The sequence below is a fragment of the Nansenia antarctica genome (assembly GCF_963989245.1).
Source record: "Nansenia antarctica genome assembly, chromosome: 1".
Taxonomy (NCBI): Eukaryota; Metazoa; Chordata; class Actinopteri; order Argentiniformes; family Microstomatidae; genus Nansenia; species Nansenia antarctica.
Genome location: NC_137674.1, coordinates 61709853 through 61736701, shown reverse-complemented (window position 1 = coordinate 61736701; position 26849 = coordinate 61709853).

The following is a 26849-nucleotide window of genomic DNA, read 5'->3' as shown; positions in this document are numbered from 1 at the left end:
AGAGGAGAGGAGAGCAGGCGCCGCAGATGACACGGCTAGCAATCTCTATTTCAATCTGCAACCATATATATTGTCCACTTTAAACAGAGAGACCCTCCACTCTTCCACCCACTGTCCATGTCTGAGTAATAGCAATGCAGAAGTGTGTGTGTGTGTGGGGGGAGGGGGGGAAGGGGTGAAAGGGAGCGATGGGTGTGTGTTTGTGTCTCTTATAGGCACTCAACCTGCACAGATCCACTTCCAAGGCCAGATCCCAGACGTGCAGGCAGACAATCAGCTGGCCATAATCAGAGGAGCGCTTACAGCTCATCAACTGAGGTGTGATAAGAGGTGGATATGTCCATGACAGGCCATGAGTCTGGTACAATGGTAGACTAGCAGTGCTGTAGAGGGCAGAGATCAAGTTGTGGGCTGTGAAGCTGGAGAGGACTCACGCGTACAGTAGATACACTTATGTGTACCTAAGTCCCAGAATCTGTTTAGGATTCAATAGTCCCGTATTTGAGATTTGAATGTGATCCAGTGACCATAGACGATCATGATGATGATGATGATGATGGTGATGGTGGTGGTGATGATGATAGGCGTGATGATAATTATGGTGAATCTGATGAAGACAACGATGATAATGCTAATGATGACAACGATAAAAATTATGACAACGCTAAAAATGATGACGTTGCATCACCGACGACTTGATGATCGAATACGTTAGAAATGTCCTTCAATGTAATTCGACATAGACGTTGACCTGTAGATACACATCGCTGTCCCACAGCTCCACCATGACTGTAAACGAACAATGCGTCAACCAGTTACAAGCGCCTCAGAACAAATCCCCCTCCTTCTCCTAGCCCTTCCCACCCCCCCGCTCCCACGGACAAGAGGGACGGCGGTATTTTGTAAAAGTTTTGTCTGAACAACCTCTGTGGTAATGGTAAATAAACAGTCTGTGTGTCTCTCCGTGTGGCTCCCAGGGACCGGTTGTCAACTAAACCCCAGATCAAGAGAGTGTTCCGGAGCTGAGGTGACCTAATTATGCAGAGAGAGAGCGGGTGCACATTAGCTGCAGCAGATCTCCAATGACAGCCCAGTTCTCTGCACATTAAGATGCCAGCCTTTGTACTTTGCCTCATTATTTTTCTCTCGGCTGGGTTCCGCTTTTTATTAGAATAGAAAATAATAATAAAAAAAAAAGTTTCTGTGCGTATTTGCTCTTCATTAGCCAATGCCTGACTGTTTGTGTTTAATTAGGCATGCCCATCAAAAGTAACAGAGGCTGACTTGATGGAAAAAATGTTTTCTGGAACTATCCATTTTTTTCTTCTTGAAATAAATACATATTTATATACATATATATTAATATTCAGAAACTACTGACTGTTTTATTGTGTGCATGTTACACACGCGCACACACACACACACACACACACACACACACACACACACACACACACACACAGATTTAGATTTCACTATAATTTAGATCACTATATTTAGATCTGACATACACACTGCATACTTTTGACACACTGTGAGGCACACAACCCAATAGTGTACATGTATGCTATATAGAGCTATACATTCCAAAGGATGCTATAACCTCCATGTCCTAATTCACTGGAAAGAACACACGCATACTATAAACTAATAAATCATCATGTACAGTAGGTATTCCTCTTTGATGGGACTAGCTGGCTCTGAAACCCCAGTTACACACCATAACTTCCCACTGGAATGGTAAAGATGACTGATGAGCTACATATCCAAGAAGCACTCAGGCTGGTCTCCACAATACATTTTAATGGAACAACAGAGAACATTGATTTCAAGTAGGAGGACGGAACGCATGGCACATGAATGTAATTGCACTTTCTCAACCGCCATCCACAGAGACCTTTTTTTTTCTTTTTTCTTACCCTTATTTATTCAGGGAGACCTGACTCAGGCCCTATTCACAGAGAACAAAGGAAAGGAAAATATATGAATACATACGATACATACAGGAAGCAGGTTCAAACAATACAATACAAATAGTTTAGAAGAGCTCAATTAAAACACAATCCACAAGTGCAAACCTCTCTAAAGAGATCTCTCACCAAAAATGTAAAGTGACTTAACGACACCACCGTATCCAGTTCTAAGGCATCCTGTTGATCAACAAGCAATTTTTTTATATAATTAAAACCTTGATGAAGGTCAAGAATAGCATGCTGAACTGAAGAGGCCACAGTAGGCAACAGTATCATCAGCATACATATGCCCTTTACTGCCATGCCCTCCACTTTCACCTAGTAGGGGCCAGTGCCTCCCTCTCTCTTGACTGTCTTTGGCTGTCTGTTTGTTTTGTGTGTGGGCGTGGCCAGGCTCCGGTTTTCCCAGTCTATCATCATCAACAAGTTAGTCTTGTTCTCGGCCAGCTATTCTCTAGTTGATATTTCAGTCTTGCTCAGTCTTATCTTTATTCTCCCTGTGCCTCAGGGTTACTATCTGGTTCACTATCCGCCTACCAGTCCACCTGCCTGTTCACCTGCCTTTTCACCTGCCCTCTCCCTCCTGTCTACCTGCCTGCCCTGCCTGGCCCCTCCATCTGCTGCCCTGTTACCTGCCCTGCCTACCCTGCTTCCCTTTTTCCGTGTTTATCCTTCATTAAATTACCCATTATTTATATTAATGTAAATGTAAAAATGTATACTGTGGGAATGGTACCAGACTGAGCCAGACATCCACTAACATCGGAACTTCAGACACAATGGTCAAAACCTGAAACTTGTGTATCTTATCTTACACCAATTCTTCACAAATACAAACACATTTCCTGCTTTTCACTCATTTTGCAGTTCTAAACCACACAGTTAACGAAACACTAAACACAGTTTTCTACATTTGGCACAATTGTCCTTGATAAAATCTCTTGTGTTCACATGGAAAACACCATTCAAAATGCTAAACTCAAACCAACTTGCCTCAGACAAGATTTGGGCCACTTTGGTTGACCACGTTGATGAAGTGGGTTTTAACCTCGCAAAAAGGATGGCAACAGGGAAGGAACATCATCGGCCAGTATGACATTGTTGAGGTTCCTGGGCAGCAAGGGGGGAACATCACCATGTGAGCAGCTATAAATCACCAAGGCGTCCTCCATCACCATTCAACCCTTGGCCCCTACAATAGTGCCCATCTCATCACTTTTCTGGACACACAACACAATATCCTCACCCCAGCCGAGCAGATGGATGGCCCAGAGCAGCCCAGGTACGTTGTCATCTGGGACAACGAACGTTTCCACCAGGCTGCTCTGATCCGCAACTGGTTCATCGACCACCCACGTTTTTCCGTTCTTCATCTGCCACCATATTTTCCATAATCCCATTTCTCAACCCTATTGAGGAGTATGAAGGCCATACTTTCCCCACTGCTTGTCCAGGGAGAACATTGCCTGTGATGTCGATGAGGTCCTGTGGCCAGACAGAAAGGAAAGGCAGGATGCAGCCTAATTGTCTTTTTCTCTACTGTTTGGTGAGATATATACAGTATTTCAGAATAAAAAAACATTATATTCTTGTATTTGTGTGTTTTATCTACTGTATGTACTGTATGTAGTATAACACTGAAAATGCTAAAGGCCTACTGATAGTAATAAACATAGTAGTGTTTTTGCTGATCATCATGTTTTCCATTGAGCACATCAGTGTTCAATTGGTTCTTACAAGTGTCTATTAATTTGATGGTGTGTGTGTGTCATTTGACGACAAAATGTCATTTTGAGAAGACATAACATTATTATGAATGCAGTGTTTGCTTTTGCAAGAGATTTGTGGAGTTTACGGTTCTGTGTGTGAGTTTTTGGATTTGTGTTTAGAGTTAAGAGAAAATGAGCCATGCTTTCAGAAAACGTGTTAAAGCGATAGAGAAAAACTGTAAAAGGGCAGAGAACTGCAGGAGATACGGATCAAGCATGTCAACCCATGTAGTCATGTTAACATCAATCTTACACAAATCATCAAACATTTCCTTGAAACAGAAGAAGAAAATAAAACACATCTTGGGTAGAAACACAGCGGGTGGAGCATATGTTATATGTCATTGTTAGCCAGTAGGGCAGCTATGATAAGTCTGAACAGGAAACCTAGCCAGCTTATCAGTCATTTCATCATTGTTTCTTTCAAATAGTCTAGCCTGCAGAGATAAAATATGTGTTAATGGTATCACTTATTCTTTTTGTATCCATAATGATGTTAGAATTGGATACAACTTGTTGTTAGTAGAGGGAGAAATTCTGTTTCAGTGATTTAACTGTTTTCCACAGTGTATTTGGGTCACAACCAGCATCAGAGATAGTGTTTAAATAGTAACTTGATTTAGCCTTCTTAATCAGGGCAGTACATCTATTTCGGAGATGTATAAAGGATAGCCAATGAGTAGCTAAATCAGTAAATCTAGCCTTTGCCCAAGCTAGGTTTCTTTCCTTGATTAAATCAGATTGTCAACCTTTTACCTGGACCTCCGGGAATATAGGAAACACAGGGTAGATCACATTAATACAGTTAATGTAGAAAACCTTGTGTATCGACGTTCTCTTTGAAGTTTCTCTTTGAAATGACATGGGGATTAGACTAGTAGATATACCAATCATGTGTGCTATACTTGTCATCACCATGATTCACAGCAACATAATTATTGGAGGCACTGAAGCGTGATCAACGCACAATGGAGACCGAAGTGCCAATTTCACACAGGCCAGTGTCTCTGGCCTCAGTGTTCCACACAAGTCACTTGGGTTTCTCTGCAGTTCTCTCCAGTTTGATTTGATTTGAATCCCAGGCAGTAAAGCTGGATACATTATTTTGTTCCCCCACAAACACTTGAGACTCCCCCAGCTTCTTCACTACTTCACACTCACAAACATCTGCTTGAAAGTCAAATTGTGTTTACTTTGGTGTTGTTGATTTGAAAGACATGGAAAATACAGTAGTAGGGCACCAGGCAGGCATAATAGCAACCCTTAGTACTTTATACACAAATACCATACTAGCTTCCTGAACACAACAGCAGTGGTGGGTTAAATAAGTATCCGTTTCCAATGCTTTGATGATTGCATGTCGATTCCATTCCTACTCTGAGGCGGACGAGTCTCTCTGAGGAGAAGAATGGTGGTGGTTATGAAAAAGCACCGAGTGCTCCTCTCCTCTTTTGTTAAGATGTGTATTTGCATGCAAACTGCCGGAAGATTTTTTTCTTTCCTTTTCCTTTTCTCATCAAAAGTTATTAAAATGCAAAATATAGATAGCATGGACAGCACAGGGCCATATGTGCGTGAAGGAAAAACATTACACTGTGTAAAGCATTCTCACAATCCCCATCCATCATTTTCACAAAGAGGATCTTTCGAAAAATATTGTGTCCCAACAAGGAGAATGGCTGTCACGAGTCATCTAGGACTAAGAGGAGGGGTAATACCTGAGCACAGCCATTCAACCAAAACCACACAGTATCACGTTTCTGAAGCCTTTTCAATGTCCCATGTCACACTTCATGCTTGCATGTGCCTCTCAGAGTATATATAGTACATTGTTAAAAGGTGTGAAGAAGATTAAGGGTGTGTGTTTCTTTCCATATCTACACCATGAGGCTGGTGGAGGTAGATATCAGAGGATGGGCTCATTGGTATGCATGGAATGGAATGAGGAAAAGTATCAAACACTGCCTCCACTGGTCTACACACACTCAGACATCCACTACTGCTCCGTTGACAGACTAACTCGATGTATCCAGACTGCTAATGAGCAGCAGCAGGAATTGTGATACATTGTATATAATACAGACTGAATTGTACTGTACGAAATGTTCCAATACAACAAGACACCCAGGACTGAGGCAGTCATACAGAGTATGTTTTCACAACGTGTATTTTTGCGACAGATTATTTCATGGAGAAACAACTTGTGTTACATAAGTTATTGCTCTGTACAGTTAGTGTTATGCTAAATGTTATTTCATGCTACATTTTATTTTACTTACTCTCAGCTCAGTACAAAAAGGAAACCCACTCTCTCTCTCTCTTTCTTTCGCTGTGAGGCGAGACGAGACAAGGCCTCCCGTCTCATCAACTGCAGTCTCATCTGCCAGGCCACTGTCTCCAAATGAGAGCTGTGAGGAAGCCTAAAGCCCCAGAGCTGATGGGATTTAGAGTCCGAAGCACTGTGCACTGTGTTGTTTCTCTAATAACTATGACTTAAGCTGATTCCCATTGATGCCTAGAAATATGCTCAGCCATGGACAGAAAGCATATTTGGGAATAACAACAATAACAAACATTTCAAAGTCAGTGGGGTCGAGTAAGATTGTAGTACCTTGGGCTGTGCTCTGCCTTCACAGCGTTACAGGAATCTTCCTCTTCCACAGGTTCCTAAGCAACTGCTCTCTGTTGAGCTATCACATCTGAGCAGCTCTCCCAGGCCAGAAGGTGAGCTGTGAGGTGGGGGCCTGGGGGGGCGGGGGGCGGCTGGGGACCTGGGGAGCCTTTGAGGTCCCTACCACTGCCTGTGGAAGGATGTGCTAATGAATTTCCCTTCAGCTCTGTGTGACTCCCACACGAGAGAGGATGGTACTATATCAGGTTGGGTTGGGCAATTGGACGATGATATCGGGGATCAGCAATGATTCGAATCTATCGCCAATGGAGTTTCCTTTGAAGGCGATATTTTGGATTTATAAAACAGGAGAAAATGCCCTACGCACATTTAAGGGCTCCATTCCTTAAGTAAATAAGCACCTTCTCAGTCCTCTGCTTTTCCCTTCTCCAAAACGTTGTACATGTGTATAGTTTATTAGTAAACTGACATTTGGAATTGAACCTGCATTTACTTTTTAGGAGACCCACAAAGGCATTACTAGTCAACTGCGGAGTGCAGAGGTCTTTTGAAATAGGTCTCATGAGGCATATATCCTTTGTTGACATTTTTAACTACTTCTGTCTAACTACTTGTCTTGGCAAACTCAACAAGAAACCATGTACAGTGCCATTCCTTCACAGACAGGGAAGGAGAGCCCAATTTCCCCTCCCTAGAGAAACTCAGCCATCCCAACATGGGTTTTGGCCCCCATTTCCCCCCAGAGGAGAGACATGAGATGACAGTCATAGCCTGCACAGCTGAAGTCAATTCACTAATCACCCAGCAGCTCACCTGAACAATCACCACTCCCTGTAGTCTGCAGTCTCACAGTTCAACAAACACACTGTGATAGGAACATATGCTACTGCAGTGCTGTGCTCAAACCAACTGTTTGCAAAGACCAGAGTGGCTGACGGTGAGATGACTTGGCTGTGTGTTGTTGTTTGTTTGATATCTTAGATTTGTTTGATAGCAAATTGGTTGCTGTTGGGTGTTTGATATCAAGTTCAGTTTATGGTAAAGTTAAAAGGGCGGCACATAATTTTGGGAAAACTATTTCATTACTTGTAAAAATGTTTTATTGCATTGTAAATTCCTTCATATTGTTTCTTAGCCGCTTATTTGTGTTTATACCTTTTCAAAGGTTTTTCACCTGCTACTACTACTGCTAAACGTATAAATCTAATGAAAAAGAGACAAAATTAAGTCCAAAATAAAAGGAGAAAGATAATTACTGTCTGGTCATTGGATGCAGAAAGAGTGGAGTCCCAGTGAAACTCTGGTCAAACAGTCAAAGCCCTTTCAAGTTAGGGGAAGCACAGAAAACCACAGATAACTTGACACTACTACTGTTACCTTTTAAGATGAGAGAGAAAATGAGAGGGATGAGGGAATGAGGAATTGCTAGGCTTATCCATCCATCGGGATGATGACATCTTCTCTGGGTTTGTTGCATTGGATATACCTTGAGAGCCTACCTGAGGGCTATCCTTTGCAAATGGACAACTTGTGGCCAAGTCAAAATTGTTTAAGGAGGTTGCAAAGCAACGATCAAATAATAACAATATTGCAGCTAAAGGTTTCACTCCTCTACCTTTAATATGAATGAGAACATTGACCTCTTCTATTCTCATGTATATCAATGACATGGTGTGTGGGACCAACATACATTTTTTGTGACCATGTATGGTGGGCCTATCTCCCTAAAACGTGGCTGCCAATCTAACCATCTTCATTGCAAATTCCATCTACAGATGACCCTGCATTGTTCACAATTGACAGCCTAGCTGTGGGGTAGAACTATCAGGGACCGATGTGCCTGGCTCCGCGTGGGAGTTAAGAGTAGCACGTCTAAAGGTGATACAAGGGCTGACTCCTAATGCTCCAGCTGTAGCCTGATGACGAGTGTATGTGTCACAACATGCGGGGAAGGGATCATGCCTTTACAAAGAAACTCATCCAAACATGACTCTCACTCTATCACTCTAGATTCTAGAACATTGGCACAATTAATATGACCAGTAGGCTCTCAGGTTGTCTGGATGCAGAACACAACTATAGAATTATAATATTATAATCAAATTCTAATATTCTAATTGTGTTGAACATTCCTGTTGCCAATGAGATAAGACAGTACAAGATAAACTGTTATTCATATGGTTTTCTGTATGATGTTGTAAAGTAATTGTGTTTTCAAGGATTCTCAAGCATGCATACTTAAATGACATAGTTTTTGAAAAGCTGTTATACAAAATCATAATTGGAATGGTTGCAATCACCCTACATTAACTAATGGAAATGAGCAACCCAGAAACATTTGTCAAAATCACTGGATGTTATAATTCAACTTCTTAGGGTTAGTTCTGAAAGCCTCTGGGATATTTTTACTCTATTCTTCCATCTTCCATCCCACAGCAATCAAACGATGAAAAAGCAATCAGGCATGTCAATCAAATCCCTTACATGTACTGTAGTTCTAAAAATAACATTACTGTGTAATTTTGGATTTCTTTAAGAAAATAACCAAAAAGTAAACAGGATGTGATGCTAGTTCTGATCCCTGCTTCTTCCTATCTCTTCCTGTGCAATTACGTCTATGCAGGATTACCAATTTATACAACCGTATGTTCGCCACTCTGTGCAGCCTAGAACGGCCAGGCTTTTCAATTGCCAGGGATAGAGATTAATTTATCATGTGTTAATAGAACAACAAACACCTCTACATAAACAAAATTAAAAAATAAAACCAATCAACAAACCAAACACCTTGCAGCCACTCTCTCTGGTCACACATGGACTGTTTTGGAGACCTTATTGAACCTTATTGAAACGTTTATGTTTCTGTTCGTCGCTGAAACTTTATTGACATTTTATTCATCAGCTACACAGTATACTATGCAGTGAAATGCTTTGTGTTCCCGTCCGGCAATACCAATATTTAAAGAAGATTTAAAAAGACACAGACAACAATCGATTTAAAAGATTAGGTTCTCATGTGAGTGCAGGGTAAAAAGTGCAAAGTGCATCCATTTTTGGCTGATATGGAGGTGTGTGTGTGTGTGTATGTGCTAAGCACAGTCCTCATTCAGCAGGCGGATTACTGAGGGAAGAAGCACTTCCTCATCCTCTCTGTTTTTACAGGTGGCTGGGCTCCCTGAGGATTTTGTTGGCCTTGGACCTGCACCGTTGGCTATAGATGTCCTGCAGGTTGGGGAGGGTGGTTATAATGGTTCGCTCGACTGAGCGGACCACCCTCCTGAGGGCCAAGTAGTCCTTCTTGGTGCTGCTGTCCATCCAGGTGGTCATGCAATCCAACTGCTGTGCAATTCTGTTTAGAGGATGTTTTAAAGATTGTAATTCTATCTGTCATTTGATGGCTGTTTGTTTTCGTCTAAATCATCCATCTATAATTATTTGTTTGTCACCAATGTTAGCCATGACAATGCCTGAGGGAGGGAGGGAGGGATAGTGAAGATGAACACTGTTGAATAATGGTTTTAAAGATACCATTGGGATATAGCATTACTTATCTTATACATAACTCCAGTGCAATCTAGATACATGGTTGGTGATTAGGTTAAAGGATGACTAAGCAAATGTAATCTAAGTGATACAACATATTGCAACTTGATTCAGGTATTCCCAAAAGCACCTGTTCAACTTTGATGGGAGTCTGTGCCCTTGCAAGAATATCGCCCTTTTCAAACTAATCTCATGTATTAAACACCAACATTTTGTTTACCACAGCAGATGTCCTCTAACACAATTATAAAATCAAATCAGCCTCAAAACACTCATCTAAATTCACCCCTCTGGATTGCAAATGGAGGTATAAGCAGTCACACTGAATTAAGTGACTCACACTCTTAACCATGGAACAAAATATGAGCAGAATATCTTCCCTTGGGCCTTTCACTGAATTCACAATGGGACACCTTTTTCAAAGCATTACACATATGATAGACGGGTCTGGGGCCCTGTTAATCTTTTACATCAGCAACACAAGGAAGCCCATTGCCTAGTTTCCTCATCTCCTGGCTGACTTTTGTGTGTGTGTGTGTGTGTTTGTGTATTATATTATGTGTATGTGTGTCAGATAGTACACTTTGACAGGTTCAGCCACAGCTCAGCAGATCACAGGAGTGGACATGCTCAAGCGTCAGCCGAGTCATTCTGTTTACGGGAATAAACTACAAGATCAATTTATGAAGCCACTGACACGATCAGTTTCAACATAAATCATACAACAGCACGATAGCAAGGCCCTATTTGACTGACAGGCTTATGGCACTCCTCCAACAGCCCCTCTCCTGCCAATCAGTGGAGAATGACAGCCTCCAGGGATAAGGTAACAGGAACACCTACACAGGAACAACACTTCAGTCAGGACATTCACAACAGTTTAACCATTTTCTTGCACGAACAATGGTAATACCTTTACATTTGACGTATTTGGATGGCTCTGTTCTTCAGAGCTCACTGAATGGAGTTAAACGACCACTCAGGATTCTATGGAGGAGAGTTAACTGGGCTGCTTTGAAACCTCACCATGCCAGTTTAAACATTTGTTGCATGGAAATGTTAATACATTTGGGGTAGTGGGGTCGTGGTGGTCTAGTGGATAGTGAGTTGGACTTGGGATCGGAAGGTTGTGAGTTCAAATCCCGCCTGAAGCCACACCACTACTAGTGTGCCCTTGAGTAAGGCACTTAGCCCTCAGTTACTCCAGGGGGAATGTCCCTGTAATTCGTAATTGTAAGTCGCTTTGGATAAAAGCGTCTGCTAAATGGCAAAATTATTATTAATTATTACATTTAAGCTTGGTGTATTTGGATGGCTCCGCTCTTCAGAGCATCCTGCCTGGAGTTACATCCACAACTTACAGGTACTGTATGTAACCAGTAGGACCTTAGGACCCCGTAGCCTAGAACAGACTGCTGGGGGAGGGCACATAAGGGAGTGGGATTCCATGAGATTTCCCCAAATCACTTTTGTCAGGCTGTGATCCTTTGACACCACATGTTGCCAGCGTTGAACCCTGTGAAAGAACAGTGGGCTTGTAGTCGGTTTATGGTTTTTAACAAACATTGAAAGTTGATATACTTAACTGCCCACGTGGCTTTCATGATTTTGTTCTCACATTTACTGCTCATATCATGTTTTATAGACTTCCCTGTTGTTGCAGCAGAACCTAGCAAACCAAACTTCACACTTACCTGGTGATACAGCAGAACCTAGCGAACCAAACTTCACACTTATGTCACGTATATGAGAATGGGGTGTGGTACACGCATGTGTGAGTGCGTTTGCGTGAGTAGATGGAGTGCGTCTGTGAGTATGTGTGCAGTGTGGTTCTTTATCTCCTTTAGCAGCACACAGAGGGAGCTGGTTGGTTGGCGAGTCGGAGCACGGGCTGCCGAGGCGGATAAAAGAGAGCTAGTGGCGGGTGACGTCAGACGCAGTAGCAACAAAATGTAGTAGCAACCAGACGACTAGGAACCAGGAAGCGGTGATGCCAGAACTGACCTGAACTTTATCCTAAAGCCCTTTTCATTCATCCCTGTATGTGTTGTCTAATTTAGTGTAAGGCTAAAATATAGGTATAGGTATTTTAGTTGGAGGCCTACTGAGGGAGGGAGTGCAATTAAGGGGGACTGTTTCTGTTCATTGTGGGGCTCAGAGGGCTCGCAAGGCCTTGCTGGTTGGTATTAGCCACCACCATACCACGAGTGACGGTTTTGGGCGGAAAGCCTCTTACGTGTGCCAAGTTAGTCCATTCAAGTGGTCGTTGTTGTGCGGGTGTGTGTGTATCTGACACTTGAGAAATGCAGTGTTGATGAGTGAAGTGTTACGTCTATTGCGACGGTGTGTAGTGCCATGCAGTTGATTCACTTTGCATGCTTAGAGTGGGGTGAGTGCTGACGATGAGGCTGGGTGGGTCCTGTGGGTTCCTGAGTGACAGAGCAACTTCCCATTGTAGACCCCGATTCATAGGGCTCCCTTATTAATTTATATTTTAAAGACATTTAATAAAGGTTGGTTTTAATAGTACAGCAACTAAGCTCTCATATTATGAGGAATTGTGCACTTTTTGAAGAAAGCATGACATTTCTACCATAGTTAGTACATACCATAAGGTTTATTTTCAGATGTGGAGGGAAGTCAGATTTGACCCCAGAGGCCCGGGAGAGGTCAAATTCAAGATGGCCACCAGTCCACCGTGTCTGGAACCAAACAGAGTAGAAAAACACTTAAGGTGTCCTTTCCAACTAAGTTAGTGATGCCCATTCATTTGGTGATACTTTTGAGATAGCCAGAATTCAAGAAATGCAATTAGGTCACGGTCAAGGTCAACATTTACCTCAGAAAACACAATTAGTTGTAGTCGAAAACATACTTCAATTACTTTTTTACTGACCATCATTATTCAGTTATTATTTATTATTTACTGGGATGTGTGGTTATTTTATTTCTTCCTGCTAAGCACAGCGTTATCAGCAGATAGGTCTCTAGGGCACCAGTAGCTAACACCAGTAGAGTAGAAGTCAGTAGGCTACGTAATGAGTGCACTATGCACGAGACAGAGAGCACTTCTGACAGAAATATACCAATAGATAAATACAACAGATAAACTGACTTACTATGAACAGACAATATTAGTACACTTGAGTAAAGCCTTAGTTCCTAACTGTAACATGCAAAGACATTGAATTTGATTATAGCCGGGAATGAGTTTGCTAGCTAGCTATGATCCAAATATTTCTGCTAGCTAAACTAATGTAGGTCTGTTATTAGTCTTTGTATACCAAAATGTTGTAGTAAATACATTTTTGATTGTATAACACTTGTCACGCAAACACTTCCAAAGAACAAGTTGCCACTGTTCAGTAGGCCACCTGTCAAGATAAGGTCAAAAGACAAAGCACAACTTGCAGTACTGAAGAGTGACTGTGGTCTCTTTTCAAGGCTGTACATCTCCTGTCAAACATGAGATGGAGACATCCAACATTTCTTCTCCCATGAAAACCAGGCAGCCCCACCAGCTCTGTCAACTGGAGGAAAACTTTGGATTGGGGTTAAAGCAGATCTACTTCGCTGCCTGGAGTCAGATCTGCTCGAAGACAAGAGTGTGCCTGTGGCTGATGCAGTCATTCTCGATGGTGCAGCTGTGGTTCAAATGCTAAATCCTAGCACATCAAGAACATTTCAAGAGTATGGAGAAACAGTGTTTGCACCATACATCTCTGCTCAACTTCAGAAAAGCACCCGCGTCAACCTTGTCTACTATATATAAAGAAAGTGTGTCTACTATATATAAAGTTTTACTTACTTTCAAGGACTATACATACATGGACATGCATCCCCCCCCCACCCCATCCCGCCGCCCTGTGCTTTTGTTCAGGAGGCTGTTAGATTTTGATAGTTGATAGTTTGATAGTTCTTACAATTTGCCCTTCTCCGCCTTGCCCCGCTCTGTGACTCTTGTTTCCTCGCTGGGACATCCTTGCCCCTGTCTCCTCCCATGACCCCATGTGAACACTAGTCCTACTTGCCCGGACGTAGTTTCTCCGTTCAGCTAGGAGAACTTTTCTCCTCTAAGGCCCCTCTCACCTGTGGGGTTCCTCAAGGGTCGATACTGGGCCCCCTTCTATTTCTCCTTTACAGGTGTGTCCTTCCACTGTTATGCTGACGATGTCCAGGTCTATCTGCCACTAAAATCTAGAGGAAAGGCTGCACTTGCTCAATTGCCTGACAGACATCAAAGCATGGTTGAGTGCAAACTTCCTCTATCTAAACGAGAGCAAGACTGAGATAATTCTATTTGCCAACACTTCTCTAGGCCCTTCTGTCGATGCCCTAGGTCCCCTTGGCTCCAACATCTGCTCCTCAGTCAGAAATCTTGGAGTGACCATATTATATTTCAGTGGTTTTCAACCCTCTCCTCGGGGACCACCAGCCGTTCCACATATTTGATCTGTTCCACCACCAGCACACCTGATTCAACTAATCAAGTGCAAAACCACTGAATAGATATCCTCCCTTATATCCCCTCATGCCTTCCCTTATATCCCTTCATGTCCTCCTTATATCCCCTCATGTCCTCCTTATATCCCCTCATGTCCTCCCTTATATCCCCTCATGTCTTCCCTTATATCCCCTCATGTCCTCCTTATATCCCCTCATGTCCTCCTTATATCCCCTCATGTCCTCCCTTATATCCCCTCATGTCCTCCCTTATATCCCCTCATGTCCTCTGTTATATCCCCTCATGTCCTCTGTTATATCCCCTCATGTCCTCTGTTATATCCCCTCATGTCCTCCCTTATATCCCCTCATGTGCTCCCTTATATCCCCTCAAGTCCTCCCTTATATCCCCTCATGTCCTCCCTTATATCCCCTCATGTCCTCCCTTATATCCCCTCATGTCCACCCTTATATCCCCTCATGTCTTCCCTTGTCTTTCGTCGGTTTGTTGTTAGTTTGTTAGTTGTGTGTACTTTGAGTTCTGTGTACAATTTTGTTTTGGAAATAAAGCAAATTTTTGCATCCTTTGCCTGCCTGTGTGTATGCATAGTGTGTACTACTCCTCTACACTAACCATAACAATAGTGTCAAAATGGAAGCAAAGTTTCATGTAATGATGTAATTTCAATGTCATTTGACCTTGACTTTGACCTAATTGCATTTTTATTATTATTCTGGCAATCTCAAAAGTATCACCAAATGAATGGGCATCACTAACTTAGTTGGAAATGACACCTTAAGTGTTTTTCTACTCTGTTTGGTTCCAACAAATTAAGCGTGTTTGAACATTAGACACGGTGGACTGGCGGCCATCTTGAATTTGACCTCTCCCGGGCCTCTGGGGTCAAATCTGACTTCCCTCCACATCTAAAAATAAACCTTATGGTATGTAGTAACTATGGTAGAAATGTCATGCTTTCTTCGAAAAGTGCACAATTATTGTGCTAAGCCGCTCCACTATAAACAGTATTCCTTGTCTTGTGTCTTGCCTGTGAACGTGGGGGATCTCGAGAACCTGGGGGGGACAGGAGAGGGAGACAGAGCCGGTTTTTCGACATCTAGAATTAGTGCTGTCTGTTCCCTCTCTCGCCTCCTACAGGTGACACTTACCTGGTGGATACAGCAGAACCTAGTAAGGTAGGAAGTTAAACTTGCCAGTGTGATTTTTTTTTTCTTTACAAACATTTAAGTACTGTTATGTACTGTTAAGGGATATGTAATTAATGTGTTACCTTTCCATGTGGGTTTTATTATGTTTGACTTCATTTATGATGTATTAACGGATCAACTTGTGTATTTTAGACTTACCTGGTGATACATCAGAAACCTGATCAGCTGCACAGCCACTGTTTTTCCTCTGTATAAAACCAATAATTGTAATTGCTTTAGTCAGCGATTTTTTTTTGTGTGATTAGTCTTGTGGCTACAAGTTTTGTGTGAACTACATTTTTAACTTTTTAACACTTAATCAGCCGTGAGGTGTTAAACAGCACCAGTGAGTACAAAAAAAAATCTACCTTTGCACTCGATCAAATTTCAGGACCCTCCTTTCATGACTTTTCCTAGATATGTGCGTTCTACCACCCAGCATCTTTACATTTTCAAAATCGAGTTAGTATAAAGCGATTTTGCAGTATTTCTGTGTGTGTCTGTGTATTTGCCTTGGGATTCGGCTGCCATCTTTTTCTCCAAGGCTGCAATTCTCTTTTATATCAGCAGAGGTAGCAAGGGGGCACACACTGTGCTCAACCTTCAGGCTTCAGTGCTGAATTAGATACAGTGGATAAGACTGATATTTGTAACATAATGTGTTTATATATAGGCTATATATAGCAATAGTGATACATAAGATATGTATATGTACAGACAGTTATGAAAATGATAAACTGTACAGTATGACTTTTACAATCCCTTCAGATTTGTTGGAGCTGAGGTTTTTTTTTCACCCAAGTTCCATGCAATAGTGATAAGATATTATGATATGTGTAGCCTATGTACAGTTATGAATGATACACTGCACAGTATGTACCTATCAAGCTGTGTGGTATTACATAGGTACCACAGCAAAGTAGTTCATCAACAAATATTATATAACAAACGGATATTTATAATATTGTATATAATGTCTTTTTTGATGATTATGCCTGTACAGCGCTGTCAATTTTCAAATAATGCTATAGGCTATATATATATATATCTACCCTCCCTCCACCCCCACCCAGAGAGCTTTGGACTGTCTGGATATGAACACTTGATCTCTGCACTTTATATTTATATTAATTATGACTCTTGCACTTTGATGTTGGTTTGCACTGTCTTGTCCTGTCTTGCACCTATCCTGCTGTAAACCGTGCTCCATTGTTCCAAACCAAATTCCTAACATGTTTACATGTCATGGCAATAAAAGTCTAAAAGTCAGTTGTGATATGAAGTAGCCAACAATTCTCATGTCGACCATGATAATAATAGGCTACAACAGGGTTGTACATAGATATACGCAGATTCATATTTGGATAGTTGATTTTGGCACCATTGTATAGTAGCCAATTGCAGAGAGTATACATTATTTTGTTTGTTTACTGCACATTATAAATGAAATGAAAATAGCTGTTGTGAAAAGTGAAAATATAGTGTGTTCATGTTGCAGTGAAATCTATTTACATAGATATATCAGATGTGATATTTCTACTACAAACGAACACAGAGAGACAGATAATTCAAGTAACATTTTTATTTACTTGCAATGTTCACGTCAATTCTTCCAAGTAAAAAGTATGGTAATTAATATGAACACCAATATATATTTAAAAAAAGTAGAAAGTGAATAGGAGGTCGCCGGAGCGCTCAGCGTGGGCGCTGTCAGGTAGACAGGGCAGGAGAGGCATCAGGCCTGGCCATGGGACAGTCAGCATCCCCAGCACACCGTTGCTGGCTTGGTGCATGTGCCACAGACAAATCGTCCACATGACTGGTTACAAAGTTCTGAGTTACATACACTTGATGTTGATGGGGGAGGGTTGAATGGCTCTCGATCGTTTCCGATCAATGAACAATAAGATCAGGTTTCTCCCACGGTGTGTTTCTCTTGCGTGATATAGTGAAGACAGACAAGTGTGCTGTCCTCACTGTGTTCATGTTGTGCAGTGAACAAACAATTGTTGGGAGAATAAACTGTCTCTTGCCGTGAAATGTGTACATCAAATAAAATGATGTCGGCGATGATTATGCCTGTAATCATCAACGATATAACGAACGGATATTTCTGAGTGGGGCAGTCCCAGATATGAAGACAGACAGGAAAGTAAGGAGAAGAAGGGAGAGAGTATTGACAATTGATAATAAGATATTGATCATGTAGGAATAAGTGTGTTCATATGCAAACATATTCAATGGCATGTAATTAGTAGGCAATTGTTTATCACAGATGAATCCTGACAATTGATGGTTGATGCATGGGGGAGGGTCATCTTATTCTCAATGATCTCTTTCTGATCGTTTCCGATCACCAGACTGCATGGAAGATCATAGGGGTGAAAGACCACTCATCCCTGCAGTCTATTTTTGAACAGGCTACTCTCAGACAGGCTAATAGAATTATCATGAATCCCTCCCATGTCCTACATGCAGAGTATGAACTGGTGCCCTCTGGGAGGAGGTTCAGAGTCCCCCGCGCTAGACTAAATAGATTTAAAAATTCTTTTATTCCCGTTTCTGTTAAACTTTTAAACTGCACCAGATGAATATTGAACATATCTTGCTTATCGTTTTATTTCCACTCTTGTTTTAATCAAGGCTGCCTTCTGTTTGTGTGTTAACATTCTGTATTGTCTGTTGTTCTTTGTTGGCTGCTGTGGGGTGTAAGCCCAATACAAATTTCCCAGTGATGGGACAATAAAGTGACTTTTGACTTTTGACTTGACCACACAAAGGATGCCAATTCCTCCAACAAGCCCTTCAAACAATCCCCCACCAGAAAGGTTGTACTCAGTTGTACTCAACTCTCTCAACCACGGCAGTTTCAACCACGGCAGTTTCTCGCGCCTGTCCCGTTGCAGAGTGTATTCATTATTGTGTTTGTTTGAATCCTCACTGTGTTCATGTTGTGCAGTGAACAAACAATTGTTGGGAGAATAAACTGTCTCTTGCCGTGAAATGTGTACATCAAATAAAATGATGTCGGCGATGATTATGCCTGTAATCATCAACGATATAACGAACAGATATTTCTGAGTGGGTTGAATTGATAATAAGATATTGATAATGTATTTCGCTGTCGACCAAAATCGTTTGAAATTACGTGCTTGTGCATTGAATGACACTATGTACAGCGCTGTCAATTTTCAAATAATGCAATAGGCTATATATGAATGTTCAGTTGTGATATGAAGTAGCCAACAATTCTCATGTCGACCATGATAATAATAGGCTACAACAAGGTTGTACATAGATATACGCAGATTCATATTTGGATAGTTGATTTTGGCAGCATAGTAGCCAATTGCAGAGAAACTAAAGCACTTGGTTATAAACATACTAGGCTCTGTTTCTAACAAGTAGGCACAAACAAAATCACTGTATGGGACGACTCGTTTCTAAGTTACAGGGTTGATGGCTCTCAATCAACCCCCAGGGTTGATGGCTCCCATCAACCCCCAGGGAGGGTTGATGGCTCTCAATCGTTTCCGATCATTGAACAAAGACATCGGGTTTCCCCCGCTCCACCAAGTCCCAAGGTGTGTTTCTGTAACCATTGTCTCCTCCTTGTTGCATAAAACAAATCAAGACTCGCTCCTCTTAGGAGACCACTATTTATAAATAATAATCCACAGATAGGCACAGTCACAGTGCTACATGAAAATATCTAGCCACACACCACATATCATAGCTCCGCCCTATATGTATTTATCATCATATTTCTCAATATAAAACGGAGGTACGATATATGGCAGATATGTATGGTATATTATGGCAGTTTCTGGCGCCTGTCCCGTTCTGTTGTTCAAAGAATATAATATAAAACGCATCACATGTTTGTCATTGTGTGAAAATGTTTCTGTAGCGAAGAACCTTGGTTCAATCTGGAGCTGATCAACTCCGGACGGCAATAACACGTTGTGGGTGCAATTGTGCAAGAATAACACTATTTACAGCGCTGTCTTTTATTGCTATATGTATTACTGTTATATATAAATGTGAACATTACAGATACCTGGTCAACACAGCTTGGGATTCCAAGGAAATTACTTGGAACTATGTGTGAAAGGGACAACATTGCAATATATATTACAGTTATTTTTTAATAATGCTAATCAACTTTCATTCGTTAGTAATGAAAACTCCTGCAGTCTCGATCAATCTCCTAGATGAATCTCCTCTCCACTCCGCTCTGCGCTGCGGGCAGTGGGGGACGGTGTGTTTCTGTTGCGTGTCCACGCTTCTTGCGTGACATCGCCATCTAGCGATTTTTGTGGGTCAGTACACCCTCCCCCATTGTGAATAGTGGTCGTGTGATTCCACACCTCGTCGCGCTTTAGTAGGTAAAAAAACGGCGCGCCCCTAGTGTTAAGATATGTTTTTAGGGAATTTCGACTTTATTGGGATAGAGACAGTAGAGATTAAGCGGAAGGATGGGTGAGAGAGGAGGGATGACATGCAGCAGTGGCGGCTGGCCAATAGAGGGCGCTAGGGCGCCGCCCCCACCTTCCAACGCAGTCCCACTTCCTAGTTGCTACTTGTAAAAGATTTTTAAAAATAAACATTGTTTATTCATAAAATGCGGCTGATATTCTGTCAGCGCCTATCAGCATTCATTAAAAATCCTCCAATACAATAAACATTTTATCTGTGTGTGCGTAAAATTCACTGTGAAAATACATAGGGGAGGAGTCCGGGACGCCGGCCGAATGGCAGTCTATGGCAGTCCAAATACTTTTGGCTTACACGTGAGCTGTAGCAGCGCTCCAATTGGCTGTCTCCTATTTCTCGGTCGGGGCGCATTTTTTGCGTGCGCAGATTATAGGCTTACCTAGGCTGCAGCCTAGGGCCACTACCACTAGGGGTAGTAAAAATAAAAAAATGCGTGAGACTTGAGAGCCCTGAATATCCGGTTGTTAAGTCTGACGTCAAACGTGACGTTTTGCAATTTCCGGGTCCAAACCAGAAATTCTCCGCACCAGAATACCAGTGTACTACAGCGGTAGAATGACAGTTTAATCGTTTTTTAGACTCGGATCTATTCATACAACAAAGGACACAGCACTTTCACGTTTTCCCTATATTGTCAGGGTATTTGAGCCTCGGAAAAGCGCTATATAAATATAATTTATTATTATTATTGCGGCATTTCGAAGACAGCGCCTCAGCCAACTTTGGACCCGGAAACACGTCGCGACTTAACAACCGATATTCGGACAGACAACAGGAGAGGAGAGCAACAGAGAGACAGACAACAGGAGAGGAGAGCAATAGAGACAGAACTGAGGTGAGGTGAGCAACAGAGATAGTTCAGGATGATAACAAACAGTTCAGTATGACAGAGACAACTAATAGATTAAATAATTAAGTTATATATATATTCTCATGCTAAAATCGACTGTAAATCCAGATTTTAAAGTTGATATTCTTCCCCGTGGAGCATGCCCCCATAACCTGTGCCCCACCCAAAATGTTTATCACCAGCCGCCACTGACATGCAGGATATGTCGATGGCTGCAGTCGAACCAGGGACCCTGCGATTACATGGCTGACGCCTTACGGCCAAGCTCCACCATGGCCATCGAGCGTTGCGTCAAATGTGCGTTGCGTCCGAAATTGGGATCAAATGCATTGTAATCCATGAAAGGTGCTCCACTTGCTGCGTTGCGTCAGCGTTGCGTTGCGTCCTATGGCTGCGTCAAAAGTAGACATTCAAAAAAGTTAGATTTTTGACGGTGGACGCAGACGTCACAATGAGACCAATTGACAATTGACCAATGACAGTGGAGCTAGAGTAGAACGTTGACGTTGACGCAACGCAGTAGGTGGAGCTTGGACAACGGGAAGTTGACGCAACGCCGATGGCGAGTTGACGCAACGCAGCAGGTGGAGCTTGGCCGTTAGTGTGCTACACCACCAAGCACTCCTTATTTTCCTTTCTTTCTTTTCACAATAGTAGCCTCTGTCTATGCCCCCCCCTTCCTTAACCCTCTGTATACTTGTGTGTGCCGTGTATAACCCAGCCTCCTGGCCCATTTACGTACTTTAAGGTTTTCTTTTCAGTACTTTACGTACTTTCAGTTTCTAAACACAGTTTCTAAACACTTCGGTGTTGCCTCGATTGACGATCGTCTGCCATCCTACTTTAATGTACTTTCATGTACCTACTTCTGCAAATCTTCTAATAAAGTTTTCAATCAATCAATCAAACTCAGTGAGTGTTGGTGAGAGGTACATTTCTTGTTGACTTAATCTTGACTGTTCAAAGCAAGGACTGTGTGATCATCTTGTTGTTTTTAGCATGTTCATGTTCTTGTTCTATCAGCATGGTGTGATGTGCTAAACATGCAAATGTTAGATATGTTGCATAACAATGTTCTTTGTTGTTAGCTGCTAGCTAGTAGCGAGCTAGCGCAATGGAGCACAGTGCATCATCACTCTGCGGCATGCTCCTGGAACAAACTCCCTGAAGCAATCAAACAAGCCCAAACCCTACAAATATGTAAATCTAAGCTAAAAACCTTCGGTTTTGCAGTTATGGTTAAACACTAACACTCTATCTATGCCTTCTATCCATTAACTATCGTTTTTTCTTCTTTTTTTAATCTTTTAATCTTTTTACTTCTTATACCTGCAGCAGTTATGGTTTTATGATCCATATTCGGAGCGCTATACATTTGCTGCAAATATAGACTGTTAGAGCGTCTGTCAGAACATCCGTCAGAGCGTCTGTTAGAGTGTCTGGCAGAGCGTCTGGCAGAGCGTCGGTTAGAGCGTCGGTTAGAATGTCCGTTAGAGCATCTGTTTGTCAGAGCGTCTGTCTGTCAGAGCGTCTGTCTGTTAGAGTGTCGCGCAAGATAACGGCTAAATACAGACCAGTATCTGCAATCTCACATGCCATCGTGAAGAGCAACGCTTGGATACAGTTGTAGTAACTACACTTTTATCTATATCTTTTTATTCATTGTTTTATTATGTTGTTAAATGTTTATCTATTTATTTTCTATATGTATCTATCTATTCCTGCCATTTTTATTTCTATCTTTATTTAAATGTAAAGCACTTTGCTATGTAAAGCACTTTGAATTGCCCCTGTTGTATGAAATGTGCTATACAAATAAACTTGCCTTGCCAAGAGCAGACCACAAGATGCTTAAAGAAGTCTCCAACAATCATAAAATGCCATCACAGGACCTACAGGTAGCTCTTGCCACAGTTGATGTCAAAGTACATGCATCAACCATTAGAAAGAGACTGCACATATTTGATTGTCATGGGAGGTGTGCAAGGAGATAGCTCTTGCTGTAGAAAACCCCATCAGGGCAAGACACAAGTTTGCCAGAGAACACCTGGATGAATCCAGAGATGAATTATTTAGTTGGTATAGAACCTCATACCAACTGTGAAGCATGGGGGTGGAAATGTCATGGTTTGTTGGCTGCAGCAGGGCCTGGCCAGCTCACCATCATAGAATCCACTATGAATTCTTTATTGTATCAGAGGGTGCTTGAGGAATGCTTGAGGAAAATGTGAGACCATCTGTCCAAAAATGTAAGCTAAAGCGGATGTGAACCATGCATAACAATGACCCAAAAACATTCCAGCAAATCCACCAAGGAATGGTTCAAAATAAAGAATGGAGAGTTCTAAGTCAAAGCTCGGATCTTAATCCTATTGAGATGCCGTGGGGTGATTTGAAACAGGCTGTGCATGCAAGACACCCCTCAAACATCACACAGCTGAAAGAATTCTGCATGGAGAGGTGGGAAACACTTTCTCCCAATTGATGTCAGAAACTGGTAGACAGTTATAGGTCATGTCTAATTGAGGTTATTTCAGGCAAAGGGGGCAATATCAGCGATTTTTGATTAAGTGATAATCTAACTTTTTTTTCATTGTTTTTGGTTCAATTGCATCACCTCTGTCTATAGATATCGTTTGAAATAAGATCAAATATTTGTTGTGTCCTGCCTTTAAGACGGAATCACGTGTTAGACGGAAGAGGAAATTGAAGTGCATGCTGGGGAGTTGGGCTGCCATACTCATTCATGCTGAGAAGTTATGTTGAGTAGTTTGCTGCTATACTCATGCTGCCAGAATAAACCTGCGTTTGATGGACCACGTTCTCGATCTACTATTATTACTTACAAGTCCAGTCCGGACATCACAATTGGCGACGAGTAATCGGAGTTTACTAGTTTTTTACAATGGCTGTAAACGTGCCGTTTCCCTGTTTTTTCCTGCCTGCGCCTGGTGAGCCCACCATTCCATTCAAGACATGGCGGAAAATTTTTGAGAACTATTTGCTGGTCATCAATGCTAGCGGTAATGCTTGGCCTGCTGCACGGCGTAGAGCCGTCTTACTACACTGCCTGGGCACCGAGGGACAGCGTCTCTTCTACTCGCTCCCGAACACAGGTGCAGATTACGATACTGCAATGACTGCGTTGGAGGAGTACTTTGTGCCCAAGACAAACACTATTGCTGAACGCCATGCTTTCCGTAAGAGAGTACAGATGCAGAATGAAACGGTCCTTCAGTATGTGATTGCACTACGTGAACTTGCAGCTACGTGCGACTATGGCGATCGTGCGGATGAGGCGATCCGTGATCAGCTAGTTGAACATCTACACAACCCGCGGATCCGTGAAAGACTTTTGATGGACAATAAACTTACACTGGAAAGAGCCATGACAACTGCTACACAGATTGAGGCTGCTACGGAGCAAGCTAAGGCCTTCTGTGAGCCGCGGGCTGCATCTGTGCAGGCGGTGCAGCACACTCCACAACAGTGGGGTAAGCGTACAAAGCCTAGGGAGGCTTCACAGCGGAAAACATGTTACCGCTGTGGATCAGATGGACATTTAGCTAATGCAACTAACTGCCCAGCTGCATCAGTTACATGCAGACAATGCAACAGAGTGGGTCACTTTGCCAAGGTGTGTCGCAGTACACAGACACACACCAAGGAGGTACGTGAGGTTGATCTCCCTGAATTTACAGTGTTATATACTGAACATTCTGCACGTAATAGTGATAAGATCACATGCACTGTGGAGATTATTTCAGAACACTCACAGTCCAGTAAAGTGGAATTGCTGGTTGACACTGGTTCATCTGTCTCTATACTGCCACAGAGCATCTACGCACAGTACTTTAAAAACATTCCACTTACTGAACCGACTGCCAGGCTGGTGTCTTACTCTAAAACCAGCATTCCAGTGCTGGGGTGCATGTCTGCTGATGTTTCTCTCCATGGCCGCACTGCTCCAGGTACCTTCTTCATTGTGGAGAGGGGGACCTCACTGATGGGGAGGGACCTAATGACTGTGTTAAGTGTGCATATTGCAAACAACAAAGTGGTGCCTCCTAATGACTCTGCATCTCTGCCTACTCCTGTGCTCCAGTGCACTACTGCATCTGCTCCCGCTGCTGTAGGGTGTGCAGAAAACTTTGTGCACCGCGTGAAGGTCGATTCCTCTGTCACACCGGTACGCCAAAAGCTGCGCCGGCTACCGCTGTCTGTCAGAGACGCAGTTTCTGATGAACTGAAGCGCTTACTCGCTGCTGGAGTGATCGAACCTGTCGACGCCTCTGCTTGGGTGTCCCCCATTGTCGTCATACAAAAGAAGACTGGAAAAATAAGGATGTGTGTCGACCTGCGTGAGCCCAATAAGGCGGTCATTATTGACGCCTTTCCACTGCCTCATATGGATGAGCTCCTTTCCAGCCTGAAAGGCTCCACCATCTTCTCATCCATTGACCTGGCTAACGCCTACTACCAGGTGCCTCTTGCTGAGGAGTCACGCGACCTAACGGCATTCATCACCCATGATGGACTGTATCGGTTCTGCCGTGTGCCATATGGACTGGCATCAGCGCCAGCTGCCTTTCAGAAGATGATGAGCATCATTCTCGCTGACCTGCCGGGTGTGGAGTACTACATTGATGATGTCATCATACATGGCAGTGACAGGCACACACATGACGAGGCTCTTAAAGTTACCCTGCAACGTCTGAAATCTGCTGGCTTGCAGCTTAATAACGACAAATGCCGTTTCCGTGAGCCCAGTCTACCATTCCTGGGTCACACTGTCTCTGCTGATGGTCTGCTTCCAGACACTGTACGCATACAGGCCATCGCTGAGGCTCCAGCAACCACTGATGCTACTACTACTACTACTACTACTACTACTACTACTACTACTACTACTACTACTACTACTACTACTACTACTACTACTACTGTTACTACTACTACTACTACTGCTACTACTGCTACTGCTACTACTGCTACTACTACTACTGCTACTGCTACTGCTACTGCTACTGCTACTGCTACTGCTACTGCTACTGCTACTGCTACTGCTACTGCTCCTGAGTGTACTCCGGCGACGATGAACATTCGCCACAGAGTCAGTGAACGACAGCGCAAGATGAAGGCCTACACTGATGCCAAACATGGTGCACGTCCTCCTGCTTTTCAAAAAGGGGACAAAGTGCGGGTTAAGAATCCTCTGCATGTGATGAAAGGTCACAGAAGGTACAGTGATCCTCTCACCATAAGCAAGAAGGTGGGGGACAGCACATACATTCTGAGTGATGGAAAGACTTGGAATGCCTCTCATCTCACTGCTTTCCCAGACACTGCCGCAACCACAGACGGAGACACTGTAGAGCCTGTGGTTGATCATTCACCCAGGCCTAGACGTAATATCCAGAGGTCTGGATGGCTAAAGGACTATGTCTCTTGAATAGCCTAATAATGGGTCACTGACAGTTGTTGAATTGTATTCCTGTTGTATGGGGATTGTTGCACTTATACTGTTTGCACTACTTTGGTCTATTGTTATTGTATTAGACTGTCATTACCTAGATTAATAATATTTGAGTTTCCTTATGTGATATTGATTGGGTAATGTGATATTGTTTTGTTTATACATGCTGAATCTATCATTTCATTTTTGCTTGCCTTGTTGTTAGTACAAGTAACTCTTTTCCAGAAAGGGGGAAATGTTGTGTCCTGCCTTTAAGACGGAATCACGTGTTAGACGGAAGAGGAAGTTGAAGTGCATGCTGGGGAGTTGGGCTGCCATACTCATTCATGCTGAGAAGTTATGTTGAGTAGTTTGCTGCTATACTCATGCTGCCAGAATAAACCTGCGTTTGATGGACCACGTTCTCGATCTACTATTATTACTTACAAGTCCAGTCCGGACATCACAATATTCATAT